The sequence below is a fragment of the Falco cherrug genome, chromosome 7 (assembly GCF_023634085.1).
Source record: "Falco cherrug isolate bFalChe1 chromosome 7, bFalChe1.pri, whole genome shotgun sequence".
NCBI lineage: Eukaryota > Metazoa > Chordata > Aves > Falconiformes > Falconidae > Falco > Falco cherrug.
This window is the reverse complement of record NC_073703.1, coordinates 53,702,125-53,724,462: the sequence shown is the minus strand read 5'-3', so window position 1 is coordinate 53,724,462 and position 22,338 is coordinate 53,702,125. Positions and strand designations below refer to the sequence as shown.

Sequence of the window (22,338 nt, the reverse complement as noted above, 5' to 3'; positions counted from 1 at the left end):
ACTGTATATAAATTAGGAATTACTGGATAATTATGTTATCATCAGTTATCTTAACATGTAGAATCTCTTTTATCTGATTTCATACAGCTGATATTTATTTCCTCCTCTACTACCTGTTTTAATTCAAGTATATGAGCAGATGATCCAGTTTTTACTTCATGGCAAGCCTAGTGCTCTTCATTTCAATGTTGTATTTTCCTCTAAGATAAAATTCAACCTCATGAGCTCTGAGCCGGACGTGAAATGATATCAAAACTTCTTGTGGGTTTTTTGTTTTTTGGTTTGTTTTTTTCTCTTCAGTTAACTTCAGTACTAGCTGAAAATGTTCTTGCTAGTGTGCACAAGTGTAGCACTTCTTATGAGGGAAGGGAAAGATGGGTAAAATTCACATATTTTTACCATGAATGATAGTGCATTCCACAGTGGGTCCTAACATGATGGGCATTTATACTGGCAGAGCACATTTTTCAATATTTGTTGAGAAGTAGTGGAAAATAAGGTATATTTGACATCTGATTTCAGTTACAGAGCTTTTTTAGTAATGAAGTAGATGCATAATCTGTTTTGACATTTTGCTACAGGCAAATGGCATCTATGCATATATACATCTGTTCTTGGGAATTTTTGACATAGTATATGTAATATTTGATAATTTATACTTCTGAAACCATAGAGGAACAGGGGACAAGTGTAAATATTGCTTGAGATTCACCGAATTAATACAATGGGTAAATTTTTAAGAATTACTATCCAAGTGCTGAAGTCAAGACTATTTCAAAGGTCTTAATTTTCAGTGAAAATCTGCCTTTTGGGTGTTTGGGGTTTTGTTTTCTTTTGGGGAATTGTATGTGGGTTTTTGAGCTACAGGTATGCTGGTGTGCTTCACATAGTTTTGGTTTTGCAAGTCTGGAGTTTACTTTCAGTAAGGATAAATTGCCTTTGTTGTAGAATGATCTTTTTCCTTACTGTTTATCAAAAGTGATGAAATCTTCTAGTTTCCTCCCCTGACCGTAACATAAATGAAGACGACTGTAATCTGCAAAATAAATTAAATGGATTTCTGTTGCTTATAGCATAACAAGCATAAGTGACTGTAATGTAGCCATTTTTATAACTTTGAAAGAGTAAATAGTCTCAAAACATCTGTTAGGTCTCAAGGACTGTTCATGGCACTTCAATTATATAATAGATTATCATGCAAGAAATGTCTTTTTCCTGTCTAATGATAGGAATGTATAGACCTTTTTTTGTCTTTCCAAATCGATATTCTTGCAGTTTTACAACTGAATAAAGAGTATTAAGAGTTCTTGCAAAATACGTAATTGCGTGAGTGAATCTCCAAAAATGAAGAAACTATCTAAGGCTATATTGTTCAGCCCAGCCTTTTGTAGGTGACTCTAAGGTCCCATGGCATCTGAATTCTTTATTATGCAAAGAGAAATGCAAGGGACAGCATGGGACTGAAGCATGAAAGTGCCAGTGAAAAAGATGTTTTAACCTTTTTGGAAATACGAATAAAGGTTAATTAAAATCTTTAGAGTATTTGGCTAAGGTTTTCACCTATAGTGACACCTGAAATACCAAAATAGCATTAAATTCATATTTAAAGATTAGGATTTCTTTGATGCTAGTTTGCTCTGACTGTAGATGAACTGCCTCTTTTCTTTGTAATCTAATATCAGATACCAACATGAGATTTACATAAAATATTCTGCTGCTTTCTCTGCAAATGGCTCTGTCACTCTCAAGGTTTGTAGTGCATTTGTAATGTTTGACACTATATAAAATAGTTTTACAAAGAGAATGCGAGAGATTTTAGGTTCATTAGCATATAAATAGGTAAACAGTGTATACTTTTAACAGGAGTTCACATTACTAGCAGATGATGGGTTAGCAGTAGAGGTAGAAATTCAGTATAATACACCAAGAGGATAGTATAAAAAGAAGTTTAAGTGGTTTTAGAACTGTGACACCGTTTTGAATGGTGCCCATTTCTTGTGAGACTTTGCTGCTTCATATGGTTGTCTAAGCTACACTGGCATCTCCCTTGTTGTTTGCCACTCTTAGCTCCATCATAGACAACTTCTCTTTTGTTACCGCAGAAGGCTTTTCCTGAAGGGCTGAAAGTGTGTCTTTACATTCAAATGAAACTCTATACAGCATCACAGGGTTTTTTGATTAGTGTCTGATTTATATCAAGTGTGCCTAACAGTCGTCTTTTCCCCAACTGATTTCCCAGCTAGAGCAGCCAGGATTCTGTAAACTTGATCTGCTTTCTATTCTCTCATAATATAAAATAAAAGCTCTGCTGCTCAAATCAGGAGTTTGGTCATCCCTTTCTATTTGTATGTGTTTTACTCTGTCAATGAAAATAGAAATGCCGCTTAAAAAAACCCAAAGCATATCAGATAAAGTGAGGAGTTTACTGGCTGATTTTGGGAGAAGGAAGCATGTGACAACTTTACAATTAAACCTCATTTTATAGTTAATTACAGAAAAGTGGAATTTGAACAAAAAAATTGATTAGAGGTTCAGCTGAAAAGGTGAGTTAACTGCTGTCCTTTATTTATTGCAGCGGATCATGAAATCATAGAATGGTTTGGGTTGGAAGGGACTTCAAAGATCATCTAGTCCCAACCCTCCTGCAATGAGAAGGGACATCTTCAACTAGATTAGGTTGCTCAGAGCCCTGTGATTTCTCTGCGCTATACAGAGTCCAGTTTTGGACACAAATCTTAAAGTTATAGAGGTGTGTAGGAGAACGGCAATAGGAGAAGGTAGTTACTGGCATGCATGACAGGTGTCACTTAATTCAGAAAATTATAGTGGAAGAGAGGAAGTATGAGTTGCTGACAATGTAAAAGATTATTAAAGGGATTGTTCTTTTTGGCTGATGAGAAAGAATTAGTTCAACTTATAACAGATGAGATTGTTTGGATAGTTGGAAAAAAATTTAAATGTCAGTGCAACAAAGAAACTGGAATCTATGTCTAAGAATGCTGGGAAGAGCCCTGTATATTATGGTTTGTGTATACTTGATCCTATGTAAGCGCAGACAGCTGGAAGGGCAACTTTCCCAACCACCCCCCATTCCACTTCTATGAAAAAGGTATGCATTCTGGCAATTTGGCATCAGTGTAGTTAATATGACCAAAACCCAGATGGAATTTATATAGGAATTATGTAGGATTCCTGTATAGGTAACTTAATGTGGCTATGAATATTCAAAGTCCAGCCCTGCCAGCCATTCTGGTAACACATTAAAGATATTTAAAATTTTGCATTCTACAGAGGAGATTTATCTACATGAGAAGACTATAGGTGTATTTCCATGAATGGTCCTAAATAGCAAAGCTGCAGACAGCAGGTGTAATTGGAGGAACTAGGCTGGTGGTTCTTAGATGGTGGTACAGATGTTCTTCAGACTATGTTCATCTGAGGTAAAATGCAATGAACATCTGAAAATACTAGCAAAGTCCTGCTTTTGTGAGGAGATCTTTGAGGCTCTGTATCAACGCAAAATTTCTTAAGCTGATGCTCAAGGAAAGACAGAAAACTGATTAGTTCATTTGACTCCTCACTCAGGAGCAGACTGAATGTTACCCTCTTTCTTCCCCTCATTCTCCACCCTCAATACCCAATCTGTGCTTAGGAGAGAAATGGGTTAGATAGAATTCAATATGGCTATCACCTGAAACTCTTCCTAGGTTCTTTACTACTGAAATTTTTCGAACTGTAAGTTACTTAAATACAACTCTGAAGCATGATATCAAATCATTAGAGGGTTAGGTATACCTCTACCTACTTGAAGCAAAAATTCTATTTGTAGACATTCCAAAGTTTTAGCTCGTAGCTTCACTTTATAAGATGTTCCTTTCAGCTCTAGCCTGTATATGGACATTTATAAAATACTTGTCTAGACAGAAAGGAGGATGCTTTTAATCCTTCTGTGCAATTCAGTAGCTGCAGCTGCACGTAATCACTGATAGGCATTTGTTTTGGAAACATCTTCAGAGCTTCTTCAAGATAAGCAAGATCCAAAAGATTCTGAATAGCTTCTTTATTTCTAGGCAAAATCAAATCACATCTAAACTGTTTCATATCACCTTCAGATTAGCTGACTTCAATTAAGAGAGGATAGATAATCTAAAAGGTAAGGACAGGTAACTTTTGACAGGAGATCAGAAGTAATTTTAATACCTGTATACTACAGAAGCTGGTTTGTTTGTGTTTGGTTGGGTTTTTTTTGTAAAAGTTGTGAGAAGAAAATGTTATTTATCCTCTGTGTAGTTCTATTAGAAAGACAACCAAGATGCTAATAATCCACAAGTTTAACAGGTCTGTGTTAGAAACTCCTGGATGAACTTTGCATTCCATTTGTCTGTGATGGGAGATAGAAGTCTGACAGAAGTTGTCTTTGTCACTGCTTTGTTGTATTTTACAACCTTGGGAGGAGGAGTTAGATACTTTTTCTGGGGAGGAGTTGAGAGAGTTTTATAATTTGTCACGTAATCTTAAGGACTGAAGGTGATGAAGGAATTCTTGAGGAGCTCTGGTTTGTTGTTTTTTTGGGGTTTTTTTGGTTTTTTTTTATCTTACTGAGGACATAATCTATACTGTAGGATTGAAGACCACATAAATACAGTGTTAAGTCTGTGGATGTAAAATTTCACAGTGTTGATCTTCAGTTGAAAGAGCCTGTCTAGCAGTTGTTGAGGATAACTGGAAGTATTGTAGTTTGTTCTTTCTGAGTTTTGCTCATTTGAAAATCAGTAGCATATTCTGTCTTGTTGAAGGTTACAAATCCTGCGTTCTGATGATACCAGTTCTCTCCCTCTCCCCTTTATGCAGCCTTTCTAGTTTTTCAGTGCCTGTTATAATACATGAATATCATGCCTGTTTCTTTTATTTAACTGCTGGTTGCAGTAATGCAGCATAAAGAGGAAACATTTCTTTTGTAATCCTATCCGCAGCATTGTTTTGCAGCAGTATTCTAGCAGGAGTTCATGCTTAGTTGTTTGTCCATCACTTGACTGTACTAGCACGTTTTCCCTAATAGTAGGCCTGCCTTACAAAAACACTTCTCTTGTCTCCTGTTAGTGACCTTATCTGTAAGCATCAAGTGATTTCATCAGCTGATCTTTGTCAGGACTGGAGGACTTGGTTACACAGAGGAGTAATTCTGAGATCTAACAGAATTACAGCCTATTTTAAGTATAGCATCTAATGAAAAAGTTGTACTTGGCAAACCTCCAAAGATCTGATACCTACCTAAAGTAATTGATGATGAGTCTGATCTAATAAGCACTTCTTAAAATCTGTATAAATAGAATTGGCCTCGTGCTATTCTGATGGCTTGCTATTAGTCTGGGGGAGTGAGTGAGACAAGCCTTTATCTGCTTCGACCGCAAGCAGAGTTCAAATGTACCTGAGAAAATTGTATTTACCCTCCTTTGAGAGAATTAAACGTATATACCTTAAGTGGCCAAAGTTTCTTGTTTCTTCTCAGGCCATTTTCCCCGTTTGGCTTCTCTATAGTCCAACCAGACTCCATCAAATTTTTACCTCCAGTCATATGAACAAATCCCTAAACATATTGTAAGGGGCTCTCTGTTTAGGCATAGTGATTATCTGAGGGAAACCTACTTTTCAACTTCGTTGAAGACTTTATCCATTACTTGTGCTTGAGAAAAGAATTTTCTCAACATACAAGATTCCTTGGCAGTTAGTAGCAAAAATTGCTAATATTGCACGCATTTTTCTTTGGCTGTTTAGGCTTAATGACTCATAAACCTTTAGGAACAACATCATCTGTCTAAAGCAAAACCTTAGCAACAGTCTGTGGCAAAGCAGAACATAAGAAAATGTCTTTCTAATGCACTTAGCAACTTTCAACCCTGATAGAGTTTTTTACGTCTTGGCCCAAAGCAGTCTCCTGTAACCTCTTTAAAGCTCCATGTCAGCTTTATCTACCAATAGTAGTTACATTCAAAACAAACTTGTCTTCTCTTATCATACAGTTTCCAAATGCTTTGAAGGAATTTTCCTCCTTTTGCTCTGGCAATGCCCTGCAGTATCCTGCAATTAAGAAATTTATGAGCTAATCAAGTAACTGAAAAGTTGGTCTGGAACCAGAGGCAGTGCAGCCCTAGTGCTATGTCTGGCTGATGAGCATTGCTGAGGGGAAGGGGTTGTTCACCTGTGTGGCAGCTGCAGCTTGGGTGCTCCGTTTGGCTTTTCAGTTCCAGTACTAGTTTGAGAATTAGTTCTAGTACTTCTCTATGTTGCAGGGATTCACTGCTTGAAGCTTGTTAGCCAGGAGCTTCTTTTCAGAGAATTTCTACACTTACAGGATCTGTAACCGGGGTTCCTCCTTGTTATTAGGGAATTTTAAATTTAATACATTTGAAACACACTCTTTTTTAATGGAGCTGTCTAAAGAAATGGTTCTGTTCTGCGGCTTGTTCTGGAACTAAGAGTTATAAATGGATATATGATGTTTGTTGGAATAAGAAACATCATCACTGGTTACGGAGATTTACTAGATGCTTCATTTTCAGGGTTAAAGTTTATGTTATTTTTATTAGTTATATTAAACTTCCATTTATAAATGAAAATGCTGGAAAATATGTTTTAAAAGGTTGTAAAGAAAAGCTGTGTCCTTTCTGCTCTGTTTTACTTTGTTTACTATCTGATGTCTGAAAAATACATAGGACACAAGCTGGGAAACGGTGATCAAGTTTCAACCTAGACAGTGTCACAAAACTGATTGGAAGTTGTTTCTGTGTATGTTTTAAACCTTGATTTTATAAGTATCCCCTCAGCTTGTGACTTAGAATTCATGCCAATTTTTATTTTTCTAGTTGCAATTTTTAAATCCCTTTGTCTTAATACCTTACATTCTCAATAGTACAAGAAAGATCCTTAATACAAAGAAGTAATTCACTACTTCCCATCGGCAGGCAGATGTTTAGCCAGTTGCTGGAAAGCCAGGCTTCAGCATGCAGAAGTGTTGCTTGGGAAGACAAACACCACAACCACTAATCACCCTTCCTCCTCTCCTTGCGTGTTGATTACTGAGCACAGTATTATGGTATGGAATATCCCTTTGGTCATTTTGGATCAGCAGCGCTGGCTGTGTCCCCTCCCAACTCTTTGCCCCCCCTCAGCCTACTCATTAGGGTGACTGGGGGCAGGGAAAGGCCTTGATGCAGTGCAAGCACTGTTCACCCATAGTTAAAACATTAGTATGTTATCATCGCTGTTTTACTCACAAATCCAAAACACAGCAAGATACTAGTTGCCATGAAGAAAGTCAACTCCATCCCAGCCAGAGCCAGTACACATACGAGTAATATTATAATTGTGATTTTTCCCTTTACATTTGGAAGAAATACAGACAAGACTCCTGTGTGTCTTGGTATATTCAAGACTGAACCAAAATGACTTTTTACAGAAGCAGGAACATTAGGTATGTACCAAGTACTGGTTACTGGTCACTGTCTCAGAGTTAAATATGACAAGACTCTTCGGTAATCATTTGCACTCATAATTGATAAGAATAGATTGGAGTAGAATGTGAAGTGTTCATTTGGTTGACTATAACTTTACAGCCCATCATTTGCTTTTAATTTAATGGCATAGCAGCCCAGCTTCCTGGTCAATATTCCATTTTTTAAAATCACAGTTCAAGATCTTTTAAAAAGCTTCATGTATGATGCTACGGATTTCCTTGAGAGAAAAATCCACAACAGCTTCTAGTTGCACTCTCTAGTCTTACCTTAGTGACCTTATATTACTTTTCTGATCTTCTCATTTCAATCTTCTTTTGGAGGAGTCTTTTTCTACTGCATTTGCCATTTTCATCAGCTTTCTACTGTCTGAGGATCTGTGACTCTCAGGACTAAAACAGCCTCTTCTAAGCCCATCTTGCCCCCTCGGGGCTTCATCTGAATCTCGGTTAACATGACTCTTCACCTGACCTCATTCTTCCTGATTAGTCTTTATTTCTGTTCATATCCAGATATTTTCTGGGTATTTAAAGGAACTGTCTTCTCATGGTGCCTAGATATTGGAAAGAAAAATATTGTGTGTATCTGCAGGAGAGAGAGATATGGTTTGTGGTGCTGGTCCTTAGTCCTTCATCAGTGGATGATTCTCTGAGAAAATCCTCTTAATACTCAGCAGTGTATTAAGTGTGTTTCTGTATGATCAGGAAAGAAAATAAGGTATGAGGACTTACTGAAAAAATCAAGAACAGAACAGAAGACCTGTTTATATGACTGTATAAACCTGGGATGTGCTTACATCTTGGCTACTGTGTTAACTTCTAAAGGGGATACGGTAGGGATCATAAGATTAAGCAGAGATTTGGAACAGCTTCCACACATAGAGAAATTAAATAGACTAGAACTTTTCACTTCAACCAAGAAACAACATATGGTGGCGGTACACAGAATGACTAGCATTAAAAAAAAGTTAGAGGCAATTATTCACTGTTTTTCACGGATCAGAAATTGTGACAGGAAAAAATTCAGACAGCAGGTTTAAAGTGAATAAAAGTACATACTTATTCAAGTGTAACAGAACTGAATATTTCATAATTGATGTAACATCATGTGGAAGACTGGAGTATAAATGATAGATATAAAAAAGGGAATTAGACTGATGGACCTACTATGGCTGTTAAAGCTGATGATCTGTGTGCAGCATCTAGGTCAGCAAAGCTCCTGAACTGAAGGTGGCAAGAGGCAGGAAGTGTGTACCTGGGAACAGATCATGCTCTGTGTCATATATTTATTCCCTAAGGCTTTGTTTCTTAACACCAGAAACATCATACTGAGTTGTGTGGACCTTTAGGCTGAGCTGGTATGGCAATTTTTATATACTTCTTTCAGGAATAATAGTTTCATAAATGGTGTAGCACATACAAACTTGAAACACTTTTCAATGGGGTCACTAATCAGTTGTCCTTCAAAGTAGAGTGGGCTTGCTTGATATGGCTGAATTTCAATTTGGAACTTTCAGTAGTGGGAGAACAAAAGCCTCTCAACGCAGGGGTTGTAATCATTTATTACAAGGGAGAAAATTTCCCTCCTCTAATCTGACTATTAAAAATTATTAAATGCTCCTCTGAAATGTTCTTTCTTCTGAAAATCAATTGTGAGCTGATGCCTGGACATGAGTCTTTTTGTAGGAGAGAATACATTTTGTCAAAGCTATAAATACTTGAAAGAATGCCTTACTTACAGAAGGCTTCTATAAAATTTGCGTACTTATTTGCACCATAGATTAGGATAGCAGGGGAAATGGATAATCTGCTACTGAAAGATTTTAATAGAACACCTAGCTTCAGTTGTAAAGGAAGCCTTTGCCGCCCATTTTAGGAATGATTCTGACACCGACATGCAGAAAGTTGCTACCCAGAGACATTTTCATGCTTTTATACAATGCTATTCACTGTATTAAATTCTAAATTGCTTTCTTAATAGAAAGAGTTGTCCTGCCATCACTTCTTATGGGGGACTCTTTTTAAAATTGCTTTTTTTTGAGCACTGTACAGCAGAAATACATACAGATGGTGGCTTAAGAGGGCAGAAGCATAGTTACCACATGATAATTCTTGTGGTATTTTCACGTACATTTTCCTCACCTTCTTTCGCTGTAAGTTGAATTTTACCATGGATTCTTTACTTATGCTTTTCCCTTTTATCTGTGCTAACATATAAACATCATAAGAACCTAACCAGGATGTAGGTATATTTTCTATGGATGATGTCAGCCTTGAAGTTCAAAACTGACATATCAAGGGTTCCAAAATTACCTCAAGTGATTTTCTGCAGACAGGTATTTTGAAGAAACAATTATACTACAACTGTAAATGCTTATACCCTTAATAATTCTGTTTAAGCTTTTTGCTTTTTCTTTAGCTACAGTATCTCTCTTCTTACCTCCAATTTAATGCCCTTCATTATATTCTAATAGAAATTTTTATTGTAATACAGTTCTATTTTCTGTTGGCTAGTTGGTTTCAGATAAGAGACTGTATCTCATCTATTAAGTGATATTTTTGGTTGGAAATACAGTGTTCCCATGAAATTTGTTATTGGTGTCGTTTTCAGACAGGTGATGCTCTGGAGCGTCATTTGACTGACATTATTGAATTACCTACTTAAAAATACACACTGAGAGACCTTTTTTCTCCCTCACCACCTCTTCAGTCAGTATGTTTCTTTCATTATCACAAGCATTCCGCACAATTAATGTGCTCTATAGTTCAGTACAGTATGTGGAAATGTCATAGAAAGTGTTCAGCTACACAGTAGATCATGGAGGGATTTTTAAATGTGGCAATGCAAAACTGGAATCTTTCTTCTCTATTGTAAGAAAACATATTCCATTTGTTCCTATGATTAAAAAAAAAAATATTGCTTATGAGGTGGTATTTTTTTTAGTCTACTGTGTTCCATTTTTCTAAAAAGCGCACTAGAAGACACAAATGTACTTCTAAAGTAAAATACTTTTAACGAGTCTTTCCTTTGTTCTGCTAAGATTAAAAGAACACTTTTCTAATAGAGCCTGGAAAGCCATTCAATATACAGGTTGCTTATAATCCAGAAAATACATTAATATGTAATTTTGTTTTCATATTCATATACAGATAAAGATAATACAAGGTAATGTGATTGAGGAGATATTTACCGCTGTAGTTGTGGGATGGCTGCACGATTCAGGCTGAGAAGCTGTGTGTGGTACCACGAGCAGCTGCTGTGTCTGTTTTGTGCCTGGAGCTGTAGCTGTACCCGTATTGTCTGTGTTTCCTTCAGGAAACTATGTATTGTGCCTACTCTGCCACATTTGCAATGCTCTGAAAATTAGAGAACAAGATTTGAATACATTTTAATTCCACCTATCATAACAGTTTCATACAGATTAGAACCTCATTTCCATCTAAACCTGCATGAATTTCAGGGGAAAATTAGAGGCTTTGGAAGTGTCATCCTGTTGTATTTCAGATTTCTATTGTAGGGTAGAAACCATTAAGAAAAAATCAAGAATGTATTTGAGTTTTCAATAATCTTGAAACATTAAAATTCTAAGATCAAACGGTTTTCACAGAATAAGCAACAAACCCCAGAAAATGCTTATCCTGAGTGGCAACCACCCAGCCCTCCCTGTCCACAGGTGGATTATCTTGGCTTTGTGTGTATAAGCAACTGCAAACTTTGCTTTCCACCAACCTACGATAAATGCCACTACCCCAAAACCCATCTAAAATTATTCGCAGAATCTCTACTTTCAAAACTGACGTTATTAAGTATAGTTACAATAAAGTATTTTGAGCTTATAAGAAAATTAATTGTACTGTGTTCAGACAGTATTCTTCAGGTACAGCTGGCTTTAAACTGCATTATGTCAGGACCTTTCAGCATTGAATCCCTTCTGAAAACAGGAATTTGCCAGGAAAATGCAAAGAAAAACAGTTGATACTTTTTTTTTTTTTTAAAAAAAATTTATTAAGACATATACTACTTCCTGGCTTAAGAATGAACGCTGCCCACCATGGGCCTTGGGCAGATAGCTTTTCAAGGGCTGTTCTGCATGTGAGGGTATGAAGCAGCACACTTGACAGACAGATCCATATTTTTAACAGTATACTCTGTATTGTTCTTCAAAAGCTAACAACATAAAAATTACATCCTTAAGGAATTAATTTGTGACCAAAAGCGAAGTAAGAATTAAAGGTTCATCAAATAGATGGAGTTACCTGTGTGTACTTCATTGTTTGCTAATGCTAACATAGAAAGGTGTTAGTAATAGATGAATAGTAAAGATTTGGAGATCTCAGAATGATTTGGTAGTTTAAATTATAGTCTTTTGCATTTATACAGATAATTCAGTTTTATATTCTGAAATAATTTTGTGAAGTGTGTTTTTAAGAAATCAAAGCAGAGGAAACTTTACCCCTTTTCACTAGCATCTCGGATGCAGTGAGAAGTATGCCTGCTTCTGCCTGTGTGGTTGAGCAGAATATTTTGAAGGTATTTATGTGAAACAAATTACCCCCAAGTTTTTCTAAACCTGGTAGAAAAAGACATTATTAGCTCAAGGTTTTGCTCAGAAATCCCAGTAATAGCAGTGAATTCTATGTTTAGGCGTTGTTTGGGTGGGTTTTTTTTTCCTTCTGTCTTCCTTCAGGAGTTCCTCTTATCCTGCCTTCTCCTGCATATACTTCAGACTCCAGCCAGCTCTGTAGCCATTGCATTCTCAAGTTTTTAAATCTCTTTAGCCAATTTATTGCTTGTGCTAAAGAAAAGGGTTTGATTAAGACTGGTGTGGAGCTTGTGAATGCTTACCATGCTCAAGAGCTCTTAATATAGGATAAAATTGTCTTTGGCTCAAAACCTTCTTTTCTAGTCACTAGTATTTATTGTCTTTGATTTGTTACTATTATTTTCATTGTGTAAAAGAGGGAACAAACATTATGCAAACTGTGCAATGACTGCAGCAGGTATAGATATACACAAGCTATTTTTATAATACTGATAGTATTCTTACATTATTGATAGTAACCTTCTTAGGAAGGTTTTGTCAGAGCTTTTGATTTCATTCTCACCATGGCTGCACTGTTACCAGTATCCAGTATTTTCATTAGCTCATCAGCTTGGATATTTCTGCATAGCTTAATACACTGACATATTGTGAAGGGATAGAAGTAATCTGTGGCACAGCTAGCAAGCTAGTGGTGCTTAAAAATGCTTTTTTCTTTTTGTCTAATGCAGCAATTACTTCTTTTAAATTTTGTTTCAGTGGGATCTTAGCTGAAGGTTGCAATCACTTTCATTTCCCAACAAAGAACCAATCTGTGGTTCCATTTTTAAAGAGATCTTATTACTCTCTAACTTCAGATCAATTAGAACTGTTTCTGTCCAAAACTTTATTTTCTGTGGAAAGAGGCTGAGAGCTGCCCACCCTTATTGGTTGAGAGTTCCTTAATTTATCAGAGGGATCTTATTTATCACATCTTTTCTTCAGTCTCTCCCTCAATGTTCCTTTTCATTTGAGGTAGTGGTGTATATATGTATATACAGGACCTTCTCAAGCCCATGAATTTTTGGTGCTACTTTGGCATATGAAGTGGTGGGGATTTTGTACCATTTCTGTTCTTCTGCGCAAAGCAGGACACTAGCTAAATATTTTTAACAGTTTAGTTTGCCAGATTATTTGTTGCCCTAATAGCAAGCCTTTGTGTCACCCTGTGCAGTGTAACCTGTTCGGGTGGTTTACAGAAACCCTGTGTTGGAATCGTCATTGGAGAAGCAAGAAGAGATCACTGAAACTTCAGTAATCTTTAATCAAAACTGTTCAGGCACTTGGGGCAAGTTTTGAAACTAAGTATATCCACAAAGAAGGCATCCATAGTTTCTACAACTACAGTGTCACGAAGCAACATGTGTTTCTTAAGACACATGACTATTGAGTAATGGGGAAGGTGAGACCACTGACAGCTTTATGACGAGGAGGTTTGTATACTATGACTGCTTCCAGAAGTGATGTCCCTTCCTTCAGCAAAGTGGGACTCTCCATGCTGGTACATGTCCTTTCTATCTCAGCAAAAGCTGCTCTTGAGGAAAGACTATCAGAAAATCTTTTGACGTTCTGTTATTCTGGAGCAGGAGCGAATGACCAAATCATACATTCATAAATATCCACCCTATTTAGAATTTAAAGCTGCTCCTGTTGCTGCTTCTTTTTAAAACACATGGAAGAAAATACTAGACGAAGTTATTGATCATTAGCCTGGTGGTGTTTCTGTGTTCAGCTCAGCAGCAGGTCCGCCTCTTTTCCTTCTTTTTGGGGTGCCTTCTTTTTGGGGTGCTCTTGTAATAATCTAATAGGAGAAAATAAGCCACCTCCTGCAGTAGCAAGCTACAGGAGGAAAATCTCACAATCACTGGAGGAGAAAATGATTGTACTGTATGTTCCTCAGCCTTGAAAAAAGGAAGATGAAGGTTGAAGGGTTTTTGTCCTGCTTGGGGGGAGAGACTGATCTTGGGGAAAGTGCTAAAAGTGAGTCACGCTGACCAGAATCTTATAACCAAGAGCCTTTCTAAACACTCAGTTTCACAGCTATAGTTCATGTTTTCAAGTAGCAGGAAATAAAACTTTATCTAACCAGTACTGTTGATTAATTTGTGAAAGGAAAGGTATGTCATGGAGTTAGGCAAAATTTTGGTTTATGACTGCTATTAATATAAACGTCTAATAGTTGTTCGTGAGTGTGTTCAGTGCTGCTTGTGATGGAGAAGTACTGAATGGATAACTTAAGTGATAAATTTACTATGCCAGTGTGATCAAGTGGGCATCAAAATACTGAGCACACAAGCAAGCCCTAAGTCCATGAGGAAAAGGAAAGCAGATGAGCTAAGCAGTAGATGTTTTGTATTTGGCCAGTAAGAATGAGTGAAATGTTGAATATGAAATTAAACTGGAAAACAAAGAAACAATTTTTGATTTCATGTCAAAGTATTCATAAAAACTTTCAGTGAGGAAATTTGATAAAATTTTATGATGCACAACTTTTTAAACTTTAATTGAATTACATGTTTTGGTGAAAAAGTTTCACTGGAAAATTATGAAATAGCTCTTAACCAAGTTTTATATGAAAGATCTCAAACTGGTATAAATGAGTCATATTTGCGACTAACAACTATTCATTTAAATCATTCTCATGGAACAGTTAGCACACTGTTTCTAATTACACGGTTATGCAGCATATTTTATACATTTTATATTTAAATGATATAGTTTATATAAATTTCATATCATCTTGTTAATAGCTTTTTGACAAATAAGGACAAGCAAATACTCTGTACTCTGAGCTGGCTGGTTGTAACGTAGATGTCTGTAGCACAGTGCTGAGTAAAAGCCAACATGCTTTCCCTGTCAGCATGGTTTATTAGTTGTGGCGCAGTGCCACTCTAACTGTGGTACAGAGTTGGCTGTGATCTGATGTAGGATGCTGGTATAGCTCTCTGAAAATAACAGATAGACAGACCCAAGGTTTTTTTTCTTCATCTCCTAAGTTTCACAGTTCAGTTGTTAATAAAAGCTCTGACAATTCTACCAGAAGAGGTAATAAACATTTTAAAAAACAAGTAGCAAGCTTGCATTGTAATGTGTCATTCAAGTACCTGTCACTAGCAGTTGTTCAGATTTAGGGTTATTATTTTAACTTAGAAGACTGCTAGCACTTTATCCTTGCTTTAAAGTAATTTAGTGCAAAGCTGTGTCATAGACTGAGTTGCTCTTAAAACAGACCTGTCCAATAATGTGCAAGCTTCCTAAAGTATGTATATATTATAGCTACTTACTTACTCAGCTAGTTTTAGAAGGGGGAAAGATGGGGGAATTGAGTATGTTAGAAAACCTTTATTCTGTGTTTGTGCTTATGTATGTATCTCTGCAGTTCTGAGGATAAAATTGAGCTGGAGCAGGAGCAGGAGGGTCCATAAAGCTACAATACTGTATCCAGCTATAGAAATGGAAGGTGGCAAGTCACAGATAATTTTTTCTGGGATGGAAAATTGCTAAGTACACTCTTGACTGCAATAAGTCGTACACTATGACTGCAATAAGTCAATAAGTACTAGGGGGAGAATCTCAAAGTTCACAGCTGGAAATTATTTTGGAGCAGGGCAATTGCAGCCAAGACCAAAAAGGTGGGAAGCATTTGATGCTTTGCTTGTATTTCTCCCATCATCTCTCTTCTGCAAAGAATACCTCTCAGCTACATGATGTTTGCCTGTTAACAGACCTCTTGCCAGTTCCCTATGGGCCAGGTACAGGCCGTAAATAACTGGAGTCTGTGTCCTTCAGCTTTGATGCATACTATATCTTTGCCCTACTTCTGATGTTTGTGACCTGTTTAATCTTTGACCTTTCTGTTAAGTTAGTCAGCAAAACCCACCAGTTAGTCCTTAACTTATATTATGTATGTGCCTAAGTTTTAAAACCAACAATTTTTTTAAAGCAAAAATAAGCACCTTCCAACCAACCATATATACTGCCTTTTTTTTCACAGAACAATCGATCGTAATATTATAGTATCAACACTATCTGTGTATTATTTGGTTTCTTCATGTTTTTGTTTTCATACACAGTTCATTTTACCAATCAAAGTTTAATTGAAAGTATTTGCTTTAAATGTAAAATCAACTTGAAATTTAAAACTCCACTTGCAGAGTTTATGTCTTAATTGCATACCTGGCAGAATTGGAATCACTGTGCACGGTAAAGAATTGGCCGCTATGGAGTAAAGATCAGCTGAACTATGTTAATTAATAGATGTGACAGAAAGATAACCTTGGAATGAACATTTTTAGGTATCGAGTACTCAGCTTTGACTTTCTTTCATTTGTAAAAGGCTTCTGCCACATTTTATTCATTACAGATGGTTCTGAATTCAGTACAAGTGGGTTTTGGACAGATTATTCTATAAGGCAGTCTTACAAAGGTGAAACAAATTCTGAGAATATACTTCTACTGAACATTTACTTTTCCTTAATTAAGGTGAAAGAAGATACTCTGTTCTTCATACTAAACAGTCTATAATCTAAGCTTCAGAGCATCAGAAGTCTTTTTTAAAAAGCCATTTGCTGTAATTATTGTCTGATTTATGAAGACAACTAAATGTGCACTGGTAATCATGTTTCTCAGCTTTGAAGAGCACTACTGAATTTAGAGAAGCATGCCTTCTTAGCAGCTTAAGGTATGGAGGCACTGCAGCTATGAAATGTATCTTGACACTTATCTAGGGTAGCATTATGCATCAATGAGCATTTAAAGTCAGGTGATATGGCTGGAGGAAATAGGAGCTAAAGCATTGACTGCTGTTGTGGAGGGATAACACCACTATTTGTTCTGATATGCTTTAGGTGAAAATACAGCTGACAATACAGTTCATGTTAAAATAACCTAATAAAATCTACCTGTGGTATTCTAATGCGGGCAGGGGGATATCTTATAAGATACAAAATCTGGAGTTTTCATTTGTAAATGGTGTTTGATTCACCTGCTTTCTAGATCAACCTTTTAGGTTTTAAATGAGGAGATGGTCCTATTAGTTTAATTTTGTTTGATGTGATGGTTAAGTACTGAGTCACCTTCTCAGGGCAGGCCTTTCATTTTTTCATTGCTTGACCTGATGCTACCCACCTACCTGTAAGCTCTTTGATCACAGATGCAAATCCAAAATAGAAGAAAACCTTGTAAAGCAATTAAATTGTTATATAGCATAATGTGATTTTGCAGTTTTACCAGAGGTTAAGGTCTTAAAAGGTATTCTACTGACATAATCTACAATGGTTTCTTTATCAGTTCTTTAAATGTTTTCTCTTAATGTAATGCTGCAGTTCATCTCAGTTCCTAAATTTAGGTACTACTGAAACTCGTTGCAGTACAGATTTGGATTATTTCTGTGCTCTTGTAACTAGCTTTTTGTAGTTACTACTGTTACTCTCTAAAGGATGAGGGTGTTTAGTGCTAGTTCTTGAAGGAAAAGGCAGGTTATGTAATAACAATTGCTTGTTTGGAGTAAAATTGTAAAATGTGATTTGGCAAGAAAATGGCAGTTTCTTACAGTGGTTTATTTCTAAAGACCAGGTATCTCTGTACACAAACCTTATATATGTTTTTGGATACCTGTGTCTGTGAGGGTCATGCATATGCTGCACTGTCCTCAATACCTGTTTGCAGGTAGAGTTGTCCTTATAACCATCTTTGATTTCCTTTCTGCATCATGGCTCAGGAAGTACTGCGTGAAGTATTAACAATGTTGGTGTTGGTTATGTTAGTAATCTCTCTATCGATAGTCAGGTATTTAGCCTTATAATTAATATAAGGTGGTTCTAGGGGTACAGTGTAAGTAAAATCTATGGTGCTTAATCTTTTCCAATGTGGATCTATGATCACAGTTAACATATGGGCTATTTCACATGCATGGAAACACATCTATACTGTCTGTGGTGTTTTCCAGTAGGATTGCTGGTTAAGCGTTTTTCAAGACTGTTTTCCAGGTACATAAAATTGATTGTTAGTGAGAAAAGAGAGACCAACATAGGCATGCTTAATGCTTGAAAATGGGAAGTCTCTACTGCTGTTAATTTATTTTTTTTAAACCTGTGTGGAGTTACCATTTCCAAATACATTGTTATGTGGCAGAGATTTCTAAAAGCATAGGCTGCTTTGAAAGAGGTACTTTCCTGGGACTTTTGTGTTCTTTTATCTAGTCAAATTAACCAAGGCTCACTAACAGAATATTCATGACAACGCTTAAGAAAATTACTTATTTTGCAGAAATATAAACTTCAGGATTCACCTTAATCTATTTTCTACTCACCTGTGCTGGAGCAGGAACTGAGGAAGCGATCAAATCTCTTTTTGATTTTTTTCAAAATTCAAATGTTTTTCAGTTTGGGAATTAATGGTTAGAGGCACATTGAAGTTAGCAGGGATGTTACGGTCACGGTCAGTCAGCCAAAGGAATATGATAGTGAGTGCTGTGTATATGTGCTCAGTAACACTTGTGCAGTGAAACCTTAAAAAAAAAATTAAAAATCTTCAGTTACTGTGAGGTGTGTTACTCTTTCCAAATATCATATTTGTAGGGGGACCAGTAATAACGAAGAAGAGAAAGACTTGGGCAAAATGGAACTGGAAGGGATTGCTCTATCTAAGAGAATATCATACAAAATAGATGGCTGGACAACATAGCTGATGATGGCTTACAACGTAACTTAAAGCTGCCAGTAAGGAGAAGTTAATGGTTACATTTTGCCAATGGATTATGTTTGTGCAAGGTATTTAGAAATTAGAAGTCATACATTTTTTTTAGGATCTGAATGAAACAAAATGCACAAATTTGCATTTCATCAAAGACCTCTTAAATTGTCTTAAGATCCGCATGTGCCCTACCTATAATGTTTCTGAATATAGAGAGAGTCCAGTTGTAACGAGTTGTGGCATGAATAGCAGAGACAATACATCAGTAGTTTTTAAATTCATCTAGAAACATTTTGTTGACATTTAAATGATCAGATATAAAGAAAAAAGGGAATTACAAAAATTACAAAAATGAGTGCTGAAAAACCCTTATAGCCAATAATATATGAAAAACTTAAGTAATGTTTTTTGATAACTTGAGTTTGAACCTTACAGAAGTATTTTGCAAGCAGCAGCAAAGTATGGATGATGGCTTCAAAATAACTAAATTATCTGGAATGGAGATAACTGTGTGAGACATGCAATAAAAGCAGCATTGACAATTCAGCATTGTCAGTAATGCTATTTGTCTCTAGAAAGTTCCTCCTAGCTATGAAGAGGGATGGATCAAATATGGAGTTGTTTAATTCATATGACTCCATTCTCTGCCTGAACAGATTGTATTTTAATTTTTTTTTAAATTCCCCAACTCATAGCATACACTAAAAAACCCCAGTGGAGTCAGGTCACTATTATAAACACAATTTAGTTTTCCCATTTAGGCCACACATGGCAATATATGTATATATATGCAAACACACTAATGTATTAAGGAAAAAGAAAAACAACAGCAAATTCTGCCTCTGAATTTAGCTGGAGGAATACAGACATAACAACACTGCCATTAATCATGTAGTGGATCGTATTTGTACTTTCTCTCTGGAATGGGTGGAGAAAAATAGAGCTTTGGGAAGGTGAAATACTGTGTGGACTAGTGTGGTAGCGTTTCTGGGTGCAGCTTGTCTCTGAACTCCACTATCATTCTTGTGATTTCAGAATTGTAGGATTATTTTTTTAACAAGTTATTTAAAGCTTCTGACTGTCTTTCATAAGCTCTGTGATTTAAATTATAAAGAAAAAAATTTAATCTAGAATGTGGAAGAACAGACCATTTTCACATATTCTTCACATTTTATTCTTCCTGAGTTTGAGTCATCCTGCTCTTGCCTTTAGTCCTTTACTGGTATTTTTCGGAATTAAGAGATTTTCTGGTGCCTTTTTGCCTGATTGTTGGAAGTACTCTGATTGCTCTTTTCCACCTGTTGTCTGCAATTCATTCCAGCTTATTCTGCAACTTCAGGGATCCCTGTATTTCCATTATTCCATTTTCTGCTTTACATATCTCAGCCAAACTTCCTCTCTTCTTGAAATAAACATTTAATATTTATTAGCCTTGGCATAAGCATGTACATGGACTTTGTGTGTCTAAGCATGCTTCAGAGAGTTGTGGTCAGTATCACAGACTCTAGCTGGAGGCCTGTAGCTAGTGGTGTTCCCCTGGGGTCAGTGCTGGGTCCAGTCCTGTTCAACTCACTCATCAGTGACTGGGCATGTGAAGGCACGGAGTCTACCCTCAGCCAGTTTGCTGATGGCACCAACCCGGGAGGAGCGGCCGATACCCCAGCAGGCTGCGCTGCCAGCCAGCCAGAGCTGGGCAGGCTGGAGAGCTGGGCAGAGAGGGACCTCACCAAGTTCAGCGAAGGCCAGTGCAGGGTCCTGCACCTGGGGAGGAACAACCCCACACACCAGTACGGGCTGGGGGTGACCTGCTGGGAGGCAGCTCTGCGGAGAAGGACCTGGGAGTTCGGGTGGGCAGCAAGTTGCCCACGAGCCAGCAGTGTGCCCTGTGGCCAAGATGGCCAGTGGGACCCTGGGGGGCATTAGGGGCAGCGTGGCCAGCAGGCTGAGGGAGGTGATCCTGCCCCGCTGCTCTGCTCTGGGGAGGCCACATCTGGAGTGCTGGGCCCAGTGCTGGGCTCCCCAGTTCAAGAGAGACGGGGAGCTACTGGGGATGGTCCAGCAGCGGGCTATGAAGACGATGAGGGGAGTGAAGCATCTCCCTGATGAGGGAAGGCTGAGGGAGCTGGGCCTGTGTGGCCTGGAGAAGAGAAAACAGAGGGGATCTTATCAGTTGCTACAAATAGCTTAAGGATGAGTGCCAAGAGGACGGGGCCAAGCTCTTTCCAGTGGTGCCCAGCAACAGGACAAGGGGCAACAGGCACAAACTGCCACACAGGAACTTCCATCTGAATGTGAGAAAAACTTCTTTCCTTTGAGGGTGACAGAGCACTGGGACAGGCTGCCCAGAGAGGCTGTGGGGTCTCCTGCTCTGGAGACATTCAGAACCTGCCTGGACACAATCCTGTGCAACCTGCTCTAGGTGAACCTGCTTTAGCGCAGGGGGTTGGACTAGATTATCTCCAGAGGTCCCTTCCAACCCTGACCAGTCTGTGATTCATAAGCATGTGTACATGCTTGGGCATCTAAGAAATGGAAGGGAAAATATACAATAAAATTATTGGGAAGAAAGTTATGGTATTATTGTGGGATATGAGAAGCATGTACATGGCAAAAAAACTGAAGAGTTCATGGTGGAGGGCCATATTTTTTTATATCCATTTTTGTGTGGGATACTAAAAGTTTGTGGGGGTGATGACCAGGGTTAATCTATAAGCAAATAAGCCTTCCTGTTTCTACTAGTTGTGGGTCAATTTATTCTCCTAGGAGGAATCTTCTTTTTCTTAACATTTGATTCAGATGGTCTTTTACATTTGGGTAGAAGCAAATAGATCTCAACTGAAATTATAGGACTGTCAGCAAAAATAGCTTTATCCGCCTGTATAGGTTTCTACAAGCTGTTACTGTAATTTACCAGTGGAATCTTTCATTTCCAGGCAGATCATTGCAATCCTTACGATACTGTCTAAATTCCTTAATTTTTCAGTGCCTTCTGAGATAGGCAAAAGGTCACTCTCAGGCACCCAAAGATTTTGCTTTTAGGTAGGGCGAGGATTTTGTGACAGGCAATTGCTAGCAATATATATGCAAATGCTCTGTATCTCTCCTATATACAAGGTATGTACTTGCTGGAAAAAATGCAAATATGTACTTTGCCTTACCACAGTATTTCCTGTAGGACAAACTAAACCCAAAATTTATTACTGTCTTGGCCCTTACTATAAATACTTCTGTTCGTACAGTGTTTTAAAGTTCTCAGTCTACCAACTAAATCCCAACATGGATCTTAAATATATATTTCTGTGTCTAAATGGTGAGAATTTGAATGTTTTCATGGTAATTATTTTTGTCTGCTTCTGCATATTTTTTCTCTCAGGAAATTTCAAATCTTGCTCATGTTGTTTAATGAGCTGGCTGGTCAAGCATCTGATGCCCCGGTGGGAACGTTCAAAGTCACTGAACACATTTTTACTTAAATGCTGCTGACATTTCTGTCTGTTTGATTTAATGTACATTTTCCATAGTTAGATTACCAATCAGATGGAGCATAGTACAATC

General features: G+C 37.4%; 1 protein-coding gene across 9 annotated transcripts in view; it reads left to right on the top strand.

Moving 5' to 3' along the window:
- Nucleotides 1–22,338, top strand: part of GPHN (gephyrin) — a 296,954-nt gene that overhangs the window by 95,699 nt on the left and 178,917 nt on the right. The window lies entirely within an intron of this gene.